Source organism: Sarcophilus harrisii, chromosome 5 (genome assembly GCF_902635505.1).
Source record: "Sarcophilus harrisii chromosome 5, mSarHar1.11, whole genome shotgun sequence".
NCBI lineage: Eukaryota > Metazoa > Chordata > Mammalia > Dasyuromorphia > Dasyuridae > Sarcophilus > Sarcophilus harrisii.
The window spans coordinates 156,970,162-156,985,481 of record NC_045430.1 but is presented as its reverse complement, the minus strand read 5'-3'; positions in this window follow the sequence as shown (position 1 = coordinate 156,985,481).

Here is a 15,320-nt window from a genome sequence, read left to right as displayed (position 1 = left end):
GATGTGCCTATTTAGATTTATGAAGGTAAGAGAGCAATGATAAAGGATAATATCCTGTTTGTAAGTTCAAACTCCTAGTAATCCCTGCAGCACTTGGAGGTATCCCTCACATTGAAATAACATTCAATATTGATACAAATGGCATCCTCGATGTTTCTGCTATGGATAAGGGTATAGGAAGGAGAATAAGATTACTATCAACAATGAGAAAGTCATTTAAGCAAAGAAGACATTGAATGTATGGTACAGAAGGCTGAGAAATACAAGGCTGAGGATGTGCAGAGAGACAAGGGGTCTTCCAAAAACTCTCTTGAATCTTATGCTTTCAACATAAAGGCTACCACAAAGGATAAAAGACTGCAACATTGGTAATAAAGACAAATGGGAAGCTCTTTGACAAATAATATGAAATAATCAACTGGCTGAGTGAAAACCAGATTGCTGAGAAGGAAAAATCTGAGCATCAGCAAAAAAAAATTGGAGAAGGTCTGCAACCCCATCATTACTAAGCTGTACCAGAGTGCAGGGGGCATGCCAAGAAGCATGCTTCATAGGTTCCCAGGAGGTGGAACAGCCCCATCTGGATGTGCTGCTTCTGGATCCACCATTGAAGAGGTCAACTAAATGAACCAGAAGAAAGAGGATTCCACATATATTTCCAAAAACTGAAGGGCTCAAATTTGTAGCCAAAGCAGTCTCAGTTTAAAAGTTACATTTAAGCTACTGTGTAAATCTGGGTATTCTGCACACTTGAATGTGTACAGAGGGAGAGGAGTCAACAGCATTGCACTTTATCAGTACTACAAACAAGTGGGAAATTCTTGTCCCAGAGAATAAAATCTATTTAAAATGGGCATCAGAAGAAAGAGGATTGATTTCAGGCTTCATGTCCACAAAAAGTTCTTAACAATTAGAGTTGTCCAAAATAACCATTTGGTCATGTATACTTATTGTGTATCTAATTTATACTTTAGTATATTTAACATCTACTGGTCATTCTCTCATCTAGGGGAGGGGGTAGGGGGAAGGAGGGGAAGAATTGGAACAAAAGCTTTGACAATTGTCAATGCTATAAAATTACCCATGTATATAACATGTAAATAAAAAGCTATTTTAAAAAATTTAAAAAAAAAAAAGCAAAAAAACCCCCAAAAAACAATTAGACCTGTCCTGTAGCAGAATGGGTGACAGAAAGAGTTGGTGCTCCCTCCTCCGAGGTGTTTGAGCAGAAGATCTATGGCCATTTGTTGGGTAGATTATAGTGGAGAATCCTCTCATGTAGGGATTGGACTATGTTTCTAACTCTCAAGTTCTATGATTTTCTACATGATCATATGTGTGTGTGTGTGTATGTGTGTAAAGATTAAAATATGAGACATACATGAAAAGAAACACTTCCATAAAGGAGTTAGTATGTGGAAAGAGAATCAAGAAAGGAAACAGAATAAGCCCTTAGAAAGAAGAAGGTGAATTTCTCTCCTAGTGCTTAGTATTGGATCCCAAATATGGTGAATATTTAATAAATGTTTGCTGAAAGAATGAACAACAACAAATATTAAGCAACTATATTATATAAGGCACTGAAGAATACAGAGGAAAAGATGAAACTATCCTTTTCTTCAGGAAACTTGCAATGTATAAAGGGGTGGGGAGGCAAGGAATGCAACAGGCTACATAGATAATTCAAACCACTTAACATTTATCAGGTAATTATGTGCCAGGCACTGGACTAAGTGCTGGGAAGACAATAAATAAAAAGAAAAACAATCTTGCTCTTAAGGAGTTTAAAAATGTAAAAAGGGACATAGCACCCAAAAGGAGTCAGGGACGGGGAGGATTCAATACCAAGGGGAACCTGGTACAGGGAATCTAGTTCCATGGAGTTGAAACAAAGCAAGGCAGAAGATGCAGAATGCAGTGATCTAAGAGTCCAGTTTCTGCTTTCTACAAAGGAAGTTAATTGGGAGGAGTTTGGAATTCTACCCTATAGTCTTCCAGAAGAGAGAAGAGACTAAGAAAGGTGGAGTCAATCAATATGTGCAAGTTAATTTGAAAAGAGTACCAACCACTGGGAAGATAAGGAAAAGCTTCATGGAAAAAGTAGCATGGAGCTGAACCTTGACAACTATGCGGGTACAATTTTTAGAGTGAGTTTTTAGAGTTAGCGTTCAAAGGGAGCCTCACTTACCAGCTGTGTGATCTTAAGCAAATCATTTAATTGCTGTCTGTTTCCTTCTAAGTAACTTCAATTCTAATTACATTTCTAACCCTAATTGCATATCTAATACTACCTATTGTGTGGATAAAATAATATATTTGTGCTTTGCAAACATTAAAGCACTATACAAATGATAACAACTGTTTTTGTTTTTGAAGGCAAATAAGAGTAATGAGAGCTAGAGAAGAAGTGTGTGTATGTGCATTGTTGAAGAGATATGATGGGGGGAAAGCAGAGCCTTTATAAATCTGTAAGATTACACACAAACCAGAGATAGAATCAATATGATAGAATATTTTTTTTTTTAAACAACCAACATATAAGTGCTGGGTAAAGTGATATATTGATCACAGAAGGTACAAGGGAAGAAGATATAAGTTTTGAGCTAGATTTTAAATGAAGCTATTGTACAATTCTGATTCTTTGTGACTGTATTTAGGGTTTTCTTAGCAGAACTGGAGTAGTTTGCTATTTCCTTCTCTAGATCATTTTACAGATGAGGAAACTGAGGCAAATGTGATCAAGTGACTTGTCCATGGACACATGGCTAATAAGTATCTGAGGTCAAATTTGAAAATCTGAGTTCAAAGGATTCCAGGATTGGTGCTCTATCCATTGCACTGTCTAGCTGCCTTAAAATGGAGTAGAGAACATCAGTTAGTGGGGAAGTGGAGGAGATGGGTAGAGAGAGGATTCTCAGTACAGGAGATGAGAGGGATCAGGAAGATGGGAGGGATGTGGGGCAGGAAGACTTGGCTGATGAAAGAGATGAGGTAGAGGAGTAAAATAAATCATAGAATCATGTATTATCACAGCTTGAAGAGACTCAGTGTTTTATCTAGTTCTCCCCCTTTTGTTTTAAAGATGGGGGAAATGATGCTCAGGAGTGTTAAGTGACTTACTTAGATCACACAGCTAGGATGAGTGGCGAATCTGAATCTACCACTCAGGTCCTGCAGTTCTGCAGCCAGAGTTCTTTATATAACAATAAAGCCTCAAAGTTTGACAGGGAGATGAAAGCCAGCCTAGGTAATAGATCTACTATTTAAAAAAAAAAAAAAAATCCCACTGCAAAGAAAATGAATACAGATTGCTGTTATAATTAAAAACAAAAGCTATAAAGCAGTGAGCTGCTCTCAACTTTTGTTACAGGATGGAACAGTGCAACGAATTTCCATGCTTAATGTTGTGTTTACTCTTCACTATTCCACATTGTGGCAGACGAAGATAGCAAGTTGAGCAGAAGTCTTTCATTTTGGCAGAGCAGGCAAGCTTTCACACATCAGTTATCCCTTGGGTACCGAATTAGAGAACTGAAGCAGGGTCTGTCAGTAATATGAAAACAGCATTTCTGAATGAATTCCAGTTGGATTTGAGGAAAGAAACAAAACCTGAACTGCATTGTTATGAATAGGCCAAATAGAAGTGGAGATGTCACGGCTTGAAGGGACTTAGTGATCATCTAGTTCTGTCCCCTTCATTTTATAGATGATGGAACTGAAACCCAGGCTGGTTAAACCACTTCCCCAAGGTCACTCAGCTGGCAAATGACTGTCACTTGGCTTTATACACATAAATGAGGCCAGTCTCCAGGGAAACCTTTTGTTGTTTAAATCTTGCCAAGGAATTCATAAGTTCTACAACTGTAGAAGCAGCCTGGCTTGGAAAATAAAAAAAAAAAAATTACCCTGGAAGCAAGAAGATTAGGGTCTGAGCCCAGCACCTGATACTTCTTTGTTGTGTGGCCATTAGCAAATTACTTACCTTATAAGTGGCCTTTAGTAGCTCTCTCTTTAAGACTGTTGTTGATATGCATTAATAAATGGAATGTCTACACCAGTCATTCCTTACAATGATGAAATCAGAAGTGAAAAAAAGAAAGAAGGAGAGAGAGAGAGAGAGAGTAAAGGAGGGAAAGGAAAGTAGGAGATAGAAAAGGAGAAATAGGAAGGGAGAAAGGAAGGAAAGAAGGAAAGAAGTGACAGAAAGAGGAAAAGAGAGAGAGGGAGATACTTGCTATACATATAAAACAGTGTGGACACAAATAGAAAAGTAAAATGATCCTTTCTTCCAAGGGGCTCATACTCTAATGGGGGAAATAATATATATTGAAGATTTTAGCTAAAATTCGTTAGAAAAGTTCCATGGTTCTTAAGTTGCAGCAGCAAAGCAGATAGCAATGCTCCTTTTATATCATTTCCAGTGATAAAATCATATCATTTTCTAACACTGAATTATTCGACAGTGTCAAGGACTAAATTTGATTTGGTAACAAGAACTTGCTTTAAAATAAACAAACAAACATATGTCTACATTTGTCATGTTGTGCTAGAAAAATCAGACCAAAAGGGAAAAAAAAAAAAAAAAAAAACATGAAAAAGAAAAAGCAAACAAACAATGGCAAAAATTCTATGTTTTGATCCACGTTCAGTCTCCATAGTTCTCTCTCCGGATATGCATGGCATTTTTCATCCTAAGTCTCCTGAAATTGTGTTGAATCATCACATTGTTGAAAAGAGCCAAGTTCATCATAGTTGATCAATTAATCTTGCTGTTACTATGAACAATATTCTCCTGGTTTTGCTCACTTCACTCAGCATCAGTTCATATAAGTCTTTCTAGGCTTTTCTGAAATCAGCCTGCTCATAATTTCATATAGAAAATAATATTCCATTATATCCATACAAATAACTTATTTAGCCATTCCCTAACTGATGAGTATCCACTCAGTTTCCAGTTCTTTGCCACTATACAAAGAACTGCCACAAACATTTTTATACATGTAGGTCCTTTTCCTTTTTTTATGATCTCTTTAGGATACAGATCCAGTAGTTAACACTGCTGGATCAAAGAGTAGGTACAGTATTATAGCCCTTTGGGCATAAAGAACTTTTTGAATCTTTAATGGATGTGGCTATAATACTTGCAGGAATAATTGCTACGTCTTATCTCCAAAGGGGTTACTTCCAAGTTCTATGTCTTTATGCACTAAACATTGATAATGACAACCAACCAACCTAAGCATTTATTAATTGCTTAATATGTGCTAGGCACTGGAAATACAAAGAAGAACTAAAAGATAATCCGTGTCTCAAAGAAGCTCAAAATCTAATGAGGAAAGGAACATGTAAACAAAAATGAGAACAAAGGTAGAAAAATCACAAAAAGACAATTATCAGTTTGTTAAAAGAGACACAAAAGTACTGAAGGAAACAATACCTTAACTATCCAAATGGGAAAAGTGGTTCAAAAGCTCATTGAAGAAAATAATTCCTTAAAAAAATAGAATTGGGCAACGTGGAAGCTAATGATTCCATGAAACATCAAGAAACAATATATCAAAGCCAAAGGAATAGGAAAAAATAGAAGAATATTAAAACATCTCATTGGAAAAACAACTGACAGAAAATAGATCAAGGAGAGAAAATTGAAAAATTATTGGACAACTTGAATGTCACAAAGAAACAGTCCAGACATCATATTTTGAGAAATTATCAAGGGAAACTGTCCTGATAATACTTAAACCTGAGGATAAAATAGAGAAACAATCCATTAATCACCACCTGAAAGAGATCCCCAAATGAAAATTTCCCAGAATATTATTGTTAAATTCTAGAGCTTCCAGAACAAAGAGAAAACACTCCTAGCAATCAGAAAGAAACATAAGATTTGGTAGCTATCATATTAAAGGAGTAGAAGGCTTGGAATGTCATATTCTAGAAGGATTACTAAGAATAAACTACCCAACAAAATTGAGTAAAATCCTTTAAGGGAAAAACAGAAAATATTTAATGAAATAGAGGAGTTTCAATCAATCTTGATGAAAAGATTTAGAGCTGAATAGAAAATTTTACTTCCAAGTACAACTATATATAACTTGTAAATAAAAAGCTATTAAAAATAAATAAATAAAGATCCTATTGACAATGAAATAATATCAATGATAAGCAAATATGTAACAAATGGCATGGAATCAAAGTCTAAATGTTAAATGAATTATAGGAGATAATAGTAAAACTATACTATTGGAGGAACCTCAACTTTCCTTTTTCAGAATTAGCTAAATCTAATCATAAAATAAATAAAAAAGAAGTAAAGAAATTGAATAGAATTTTAGAAAATAGATCTCTGAAGAAAACTGAATGGAAATAGAAAGAAGTATGTCTTTTTTCCCAGTTCTATATGGCATCTTCATGAAAACTGATCATGTATTAGAGAATAAAAATATCATAATCATATGGAGAAAAACAGAAATATTAAATTCATCCTTTGCAGATCATAATGCAATAATAATTACATTCAGCAAAGAGCCATGGAAATATAGATAAAAATTTAATTGGAAACTAAGTAATCCAATCCTAAAGAATGAGTAGATCAAATAACAAATCATAGAAATAGTGACTTCACTAAGATAAAAATATCTTAATGAACATACATACAGTGAACATACAGTTAGACAACATATCAAAACCATGGGATGCAATCAAAGCAGTTCTTAGCAAAAACTTTATATCTTTATATCTCTAAATGTGTAACAGAGAAAAAGAATAGGCCAATGAATTGGGCTTGCAACTAAAAAAGCTAGAAAAAGAATAAATTAAAGTTTCTCAGTTAAACACCAAAATGTAAATCCTGAAAAATCAAAAGACACATAAATAAAATTGAAATTAAAAAAGAAAAACATTGAACTAATAAAACTAGGGGAAAAGACATACTTATTTCTATTCTCATTCAATTTTCTTCAGAGGTCTATTTTTAAATTTATTTTATGATTAGATTTGGCTAGTTCTAAAAGAGGAAAATTGAGATTCCCCCAATACTATAGTTTTATTAGTATCTCCTGTAATTCACTTAATCTTTCCTTTAAGTCTTCGGTTCTATGCCTTTGTTGTAAATGTGCTTAATATTGATATTATTTCATTTCTTGTGGTGCCTTTTAGTAAGAGATGATAAATCCATAGAAGCTGATAAGTTCATCAAGTGAAGTAGAAAAGAAGAGGGCTCAGGACAGAATGATGAGGAGCACCTACAGTTAAAAGGAATGATTTGGATGAGATCCAGCAAATGAGATTTAGGAGTAGTCAGACATGTAGGAGAACCAGGAGAAAGAACAATATTAAAGACTAGTAAAGAAAAATGAAGATTGAGAAAAAACTAGTGTCTAAGAGGAAATAGTAGTCACAGTAATGATGATGGTTTAAGTTGCATGATATATTCTGCCTCCTCTTCTTCTCCTCTTGTATGCCTCCTCTTTCCAGGGTTCCTTGCTGCTCCAATCAGCTTGCCTTCCCTGCTGGTGACAGTTAGCTGGTAGTTGGTAGAGAAGGTTATTCCCTTCTCCATAGTAGTTGCCTCCCCAGATGACAGTTATGAGGACAGATCTGAGGACAAGTAGTATGGATAATGCTTCTACTCCCAGGGTACCTTCTTATTAATGGCAAGAAGATCCCCAAGTCATACAACTAACTTTTCATTTTCCACCAGCTGTACTCCTTGGACTAGTCTCTGCCATTCTCTTATACTAGGTAATTCCCTCTGCCTTTTCAATTTTCTTTTCTGTGCTATTTTCCCCCAATAAACTGTAAGATACTTAAAGGCAGGGGGCTGTCTTTCTTTTTCTTAGACCAATACCTGGCACATAGAAGGTGTTTAACAAAAGTGTATTGATTAGGTCCATAATGATTTCTCCCTTCAAATGATAGCTGTGGAGGATGAATTAGAAGTAGAACTGGTGGTTTGGGGAAGGATTTTGGGTTCAAAGTCCTGGGCTAGCTCTATCAGGATATGAGGGAAAAAAAGGAATTAAGATGGTAGTAATGGTGTTTTGACATTTCCATCACATATTAGCTCTTATCTTTCTTTTCAAGGTACCTTACTGTTTCTTCTAGACTGTCTTGCTTATCCCATGTAAATAAAAAGTTAACAATACTCTAACACAAATACAAGGCACCTTTAGTGATTTATTTTTCCTCCCAGACCTGGGATTTCATTGGAATAAGGAGCTCCCACTGAATAAAAATCCTCTACCAAATAACCAGTAACATAACCAATGACAATCTCAAAAAATTTCCTATTGCACTGAGAAATTAAGTGACTACTCCAGAGTCACACAGCCAATATTTATCAAAGGCAAGACCTGAACTCCAGAACACTTTACCAGTCTTAAAGTGATAAATGTTAAGAGTCAGAAATAGTAATGATGACAATAAGACCAACACTCCTCTATATTACATCGTCTCACCTTTTCCCTTTGCAGAATTTAAAAAATTCTTACAAAACATACAGGTTTTGTTCACTCCTATATCCATAAGCTTTCATACACAACTTTTGCACGATTAGAATTTTGACAAATGTACAATAGTATATGAACCTGATCTAAAGTGACTATGAACCAATCAGGAAAAACACATTCCTTTGCTATTAGAAACACAGTTTTAATATATGGCCACCTATGTACACAATAAGCAAACCTTGCAAAGAAAGAAGCTGCTAGAATTTTGTTTGGGAGCCACTAATGTTACCCAGACCTATGCATGCTGTCTATTTAATGACAAATGTCTGTGGTTGTGAGGCAGATAAATGGATAATCAGCATTATGAGAGCATTGTACTGTGATGTATATACCTCAGTATTAAAACTGCTTACCATTATAACAGAGGTTTCTTGGGGGAAAGAGGATTTCCTTTACATCAGTTTAATACCTCACAGCAGCAAAATAGCATGGGTTGTTGCAATATAATATATAAGGAAGAGGTACCCTCATTATCTCCAGAGATTTGTTTACTCCTGTTATTATACTATCTTCAGTCAGCATTTATTAAGTGAATTTTATTGCCATTCTATTTGGAGTAGGAAGAAAAATGAAACTAATTCTTGCCCTCAAGGATATTAAAATCTAAAGGAGAAGGCATAATGTAAATGATCACATATGTACAAAATATAGAGTAGATGAAAGATAAATCAAAGAAGGAAAAGGAACTAGCAGTTGGGGTGACAGGTAGATGATGGAATTTGAATGGAATTTCAAAATTTCTCTTACTATTATTATGGAAAGAATGGAGATGAGGGCTATTTTACTTGATAGATGAGTGGCCTCCAAACACTTTGAATGTCTAGACCCAAAGAGCACTCACCAATGATTTGATGTCAACTTAGAAGGCAGTATTTAATGGAAAGTCTTAGAAACCTTTCTTTAGTCTTTAATATTCTTTATCAAAACTTTGAATACAGGCATATAAGACATTGATATAAAATTCATAGATGACACAAAACTGGAAGGAATAACTAAAAGAATACTTGAGAGTTAGCACATAAAGAGTTCTTGACAGACTATTACACTTGACCCAATCAATTTAATAGAAATAAATGTAAAAGTCTTTCAAGAGTTCAAAATCAAAAGTACTAGTTGGGAAGGTATCTCATAGAAATTTTTCTGAAAAAAAAAATCTGGGAATTTTAGTGACCTCAATTAGCTACGATATGGCAGCTAAAAAAGTTGTATTCAGGCAGCAAGAGATCATAGCTTTCAAGAATAATGAAATGATAATTCCACTGTAGTCTCACTGTACTTCTTCCTGATCAGACCACATTTGGAGTATTTGTTGTTATTCACTTGTTTCAATCAATCATGTGTGACTTTTCCTGGCCCCTTATGGGGTTTTCTTTGTAAAGTGGTTTGTCATTGCTTTCTCCAGTTCTTTTTACAAATGACAAAACTGAGGCAAAAAGAACCAGAGTCACATAGTTAGGATGGGACTGAGGCTAGATTTGAACTCAGGAAAATGACTCTTCCTGCCTCTAAGTCTAGCACTTTATTCACTGTGTCACTTGTCTGCCCACATTTGGAATACTGTGATGTTCTTTTTCTTTTTTATATTGTTGGTAGCCATATATATATATTTTTCTTGGTTCTGCTTGTTTCTATTTGCATCAGTTCATGTGATGAGATTCCATGAATTACCCATCCCTATATTGATGAATCTTATACTATTTATACAACTCTAAGCTCTCACTTAACCTTTAATCTTGTCCAATTGCTTATTAGATATTTCAAACTATTAGTGTCCTGGTTGTCTTAAAAAAAAAAAAAAAAACTCATTAGCTTCACCTATCCCGACCCTAAAGTTCCCTATTACTTACTGTTAAGGGTACTACTATTTTTCCAGTGACCAAGCTCATGACTTAGGGGTTAGTACCTATTTCTCACTCACCCTCCACTATCCAAAGTTTGCAAGTCTGTTGATTCTATCATTGCTACATCTTTCACAAATGCCTCTTTTTTGTCTAACCCTTCTCTAGCCCTCTTCATCCCATGTCTAGACTTTTAAAATAGCTTACTGATATCTCTATTTCAAGTCTCTCTCTCTCTAATGAATATAAGAAGAATATATATATTTGTACATTGTTTGCACATTATCTCTTGGATCAACATCAGTCATCTTGACTTTTGTCCTGCCACTGAAAATCCTTAACCCAGGAAGAGAGAGGCTATAGATTTTGTTCAACTCTACCTTACCTAAATCTATATTCACATAAAAGTTATGATATCACCCGTGATCAGGGGTCTCCTTAGAAAATAAAGGATGAACAATAATTTCCTCTATTAGAATGTGTATTCATTGAAGAAGGGGGATCATTTTTGCCATTCTTTGAATTCCAGAGATTAGCACAATGGCTGATGCATGATAATTGCTTATTAAATATTGATTGATTTATAGAAATTTTGTGCTTCTCAGTATTTATCATTTCTTACAAGTAAACATTCCATCGTGTTTATGTCCCAGAATTTATTTATCTAGTCCCCAGTTGGTAAACATAAACATTTATGTAGTTTACAATTTTTAAAAATAAATTTTCACTGATACTTTTTTGTATGATTAAAATTTCTCCCATTATCTCTTTCCTATCCCTTCAAAACAGCCATCTCATAAGATATCATTACTATTAGTAATAATGATGAATAACAATAATAGTATTTATATAGTAGCCTAAGTTTGTAAGATATCTTAGAAATATCTTGTATCTTCACAATAACTTTGGGAGATAGGTGCTACCCATTTTACAGATGAGGAGACTGATTCAGATGGAGATTAAGTGATTTATCTAGGGTCACATAACTAATAATTATCAGAGGATAGATTTCAACTCAAGACTTTATGACTACATGTCTAGTACTCTATCCTCTGCACTGTTTATGTTCTGCTAGGTGAAATAAAATAAGTAATTTTTTTAAAGAAAAAGAAAAAACCTTCTAAGCTGATCAATAAATTAAGAAGTCTGAAAATATATATAATACACTATATTCATTGACCTTTTACTTCTTCAGAGGAGTGAAATCAAGGGGTCTTTTCATACCCCTTCTTTGGAGCCATGTTTGTTCTTTGTGATTTTGGAACATTAGATTGTTTTATAGTTCTTTCCATTCATATTATAATGATCTTAATTCTGCATCAAATTGTGTAAGTCCCTATATTCATCACATTTAACATTTCTTACAGAACAGTAATATTTCATTAGATTCAAGTACTACAGTTTTGCTTACCTTTTCCCAATTGATAGATATCAACTTTATTTTTAAATCTTTTCTGTTACAAAAAGCATCTCTGTAAATATTTAAATATATATGGGACTTTAATTTTATCATTGATCTTTTGGATATAAATGCCTAGCACCGGAATCTCTGGGTTGAAGAATATGAATATTTTCATCAGTTTATTTGCATAATTTCCAATTCCTTGAAGAATTGTTAGAACAATTCACAGCTACACCCACAATTCCTGTCTTCCCACAACTGCTCCAACATTAATTATTTCCTTCTTTTTTCAACTTTGCCAATTTGCTGGGTAAGAGATAAAACCTCAAAGTTTTGTTTGTCTTTTTTATTAGTGATTTGGAATATTTCTTTATGTAGTTTTAATATTTTGTGATTTTTCTTTTGATAATTGTTTCTTCATAATCTTTGACCATTTACCTATCAGAGAATGGATTTTGGTTTTGTATATTTTTAAATAGTTCTCTATACATGTTGTACAGCAGAGCCAAATCCATTGAACTTTTCTCAATTTTAATTCTCCCTGATCTCATTGACATGTTGACATTGCCTTTGCCACCGTTGGTCATTCTCTCCTCCTTGAAATCCTTTTCTCTCTAGATTTTTGGGATAACACTTTCTCCTGATTATTCTTCTATCTCTCGGACTATCTCTCCTTCTAGCCTCTTTTTTTAGAAGGTCATTCAGATCATACCATCTAATTGACAGTGTCCCTTAGAGTTTCATCCTGGGCCCTGTTCTCTTCCTTTTCTATTAAACTTGGTGATCTCATGTGTTCCCATGTACTTAATTACCATTTCTATGGTGATAATTCTCAAATCTACATATTCTGCCTTGACCTCTTGGTTGACTTTTAATCTTGCATATCTAATTGCCATTCAGACATCTTGAACTAGATATTATGTCCAAAACTAAACTCATCTGTACCTCTCCTTCTTTCCCATTACTATTATGGAAAGCACCATTGTCCTGGTTCTTCAGGCTTACATCTTTGGCATCATCTTCAACTCCTCACCTCTTTCATCTCTTAAACCCAATCTTTTGCCAAGACTTGTTGATTTTGCCTATTCAATACTCTGGAATTTTTTTTCCTTCTCCTCTGACACTGCCATTACTCTAGTGCAGCTCCTCATTATGCCTAGGCAATTGTAATAGTGCAATGGCAGGTCTGCCTGCCTCAAGTCTCTCCCCACTCCAATTCATCATCCATTAAGTGCTAAAGTAATTTTCCTAAAGTACAGGTTCAGCAATAATACCCCTATATCAAACTCCAGTGACTCCCTATCACCTCCAGGATCAAACATAAAAAGCTCTATTTGGCATTTAAAGTCTTATAATCCAGCCTTTTTCTACCTTTCCAGGTTTATACTTACTACCTGTCAGAGACTCTGATTCAGTGTCACTGGTTACTTGGTTGTTCAGTGAACAAGATAATTCAGCTCAGCATTTTCTCTGATTGTCTCTCATACCTAAACAATCTTCCTTGTCATCTCTGCCTACTGTTTTCCTGGCTTTCTTTACATTCCAACTAAGAACCCATCTTCTAAAGGAAGTCTGCCTTGACCCTTCTAAACTTTAATGCCTTCTCTCTCTCTTTTAGTTACTTTCTTTTTACCTGGTACATAGCTTGTCATTTTTATTCCTTTACTTCCTGTTTCCCCAATTAGAGTGAGAGTTCCTTTGAAAACAGGGACTATATTTTGCCTATTTTTTCCTCCTATCTCTAGCCCTTAATATAGTGCACAAAGCAGATGCTTAATAAATGTTTGTAATATATGTTTATAATATTATTCCCTTCAGGATTTTGTTATAACTGAATAGGACTGCTATTTATTCTCTATGGATTTATTTTGTAACCTGTTACTTTACTGAAATCATTGTCACAATTAATTTTTTGGCTAATTTCCTAAGATTTTCAGAATAAATCATCATGTCATCATCAAGTAGATATAGTTTTTGTCTCCTCTTTGTTTATTTTTGTGCTTTAAATTTTTTCCTGTTTTCTTTTTTCCTATTGCTAGTGTTTTTAAGAACTATATAAAGTTACATCAGGGAAAGGGACAATCTTAGTATTTCTCCATTGCACATAATGTTAGCTTCCAGTTATATCCTGCCTGTACTTTTTAGACTTTTTTTTAAAGCAGAAATGAATGTTATAATTTGTTTATTTTACATTACATTACATTAATTAGACATTACATTAATATAATAATATAGGTTTGGATGTTTTTGTTTTTAATATGATTATATTATTTATTTCCCTAATGTTAAACCATTAGCATTCCTGGGTTGACACAGAAACAGTACTGGAGTAGGAAATTAGGATCTGGTTTTTAGTACCATTTTTTTTTCTTTTTTCTTTTTTTTTTTTTTCTGAGGCAATTGGGATTAAGTGACTTTGCCCAGGATCACACAGCTGGGAAGAATTAAGTGTCTGAGGTCCCATTTGAACTCAGGTCCTCCTGACTATCCACTCCGCCACCTAGCTGCCCCTATTTTTACCATTTCTACCAATAAATAGCTGTGTGACCTTGAGAATGTAATTTAGCCCATTCACAAAATGAGAAGTTCAGAATAGATGATAAGCAACCTTCTAGCTCTATGAAATTTTGAATTCTACAAATTACAGCTAATATAATCAAATAAAACTATACCTGGAGATGTATTCCCAGTATACCATAATTTGCAACAATGTATGTGTTACTATGAAATCCTCTCTGAAAACTATAAAGTGGTCCCAAGGAGTACAGGCTTTTCTTATACTGAGGCTGAGATATAGGTGTGGAATAGATTTAATATTTGTTTGCAGATCCTTGTGATATTATAGCAGCAATATTGTTTTTATTGCTGCTGTTACTTCACCATATCATCATTAACCCTACTAGTTTTTCACTTTCTTTGCAGTAAAGTGTTTCTACTAGCCTATATTATTACAGACTGTACAAAACAGAAAGAGACCTCATCTAAATATCCCTTTTGCTTGCAACATGAATGATTTAATTTAGGGTGGCAGAGAAGGGTTTTTTTTCAAATCATCAACTTGGTTACCAGCTGGTTTAGGGAAAACAGTTTCTATTTGTATCGATATAAGTAGATGAAAAAGTATTAGACTACTGTTTTCAATTGACCAGAGCTCATATTTTGGGTCTGGACTGATAGCAGTTAAATTCAGAATGTAGTGAAAAATTCTTCTCAGGGAGAGAAATAAGAGCAGATGGTGAGGTCAGCTTGTTAGCTACATTTATCTAATTAAAGGCTTTACACATATTGTCAGGTAAAAATCAGCTGTCAGAAATTCCACCTGGCTATAATTGATCATCATTAATAAGTCTGTTCCAGACTCTGATTGCCAAAATCTTAGCTATGATCATATAATCTCAACTAATTAGAAAACCAACTGAAATAGCTGAGCATGGCATTACTTTACCCAATCAGAATGGAAATGATGGCTGACTGTGAGGAGAGGGAAGAAACATGCTTGTCATGAGATATAATTCTTAAGCAGTAAAGCCAGCCTCCAAGACTAATCTTTTAGTGATGGTTAAGTTTGTC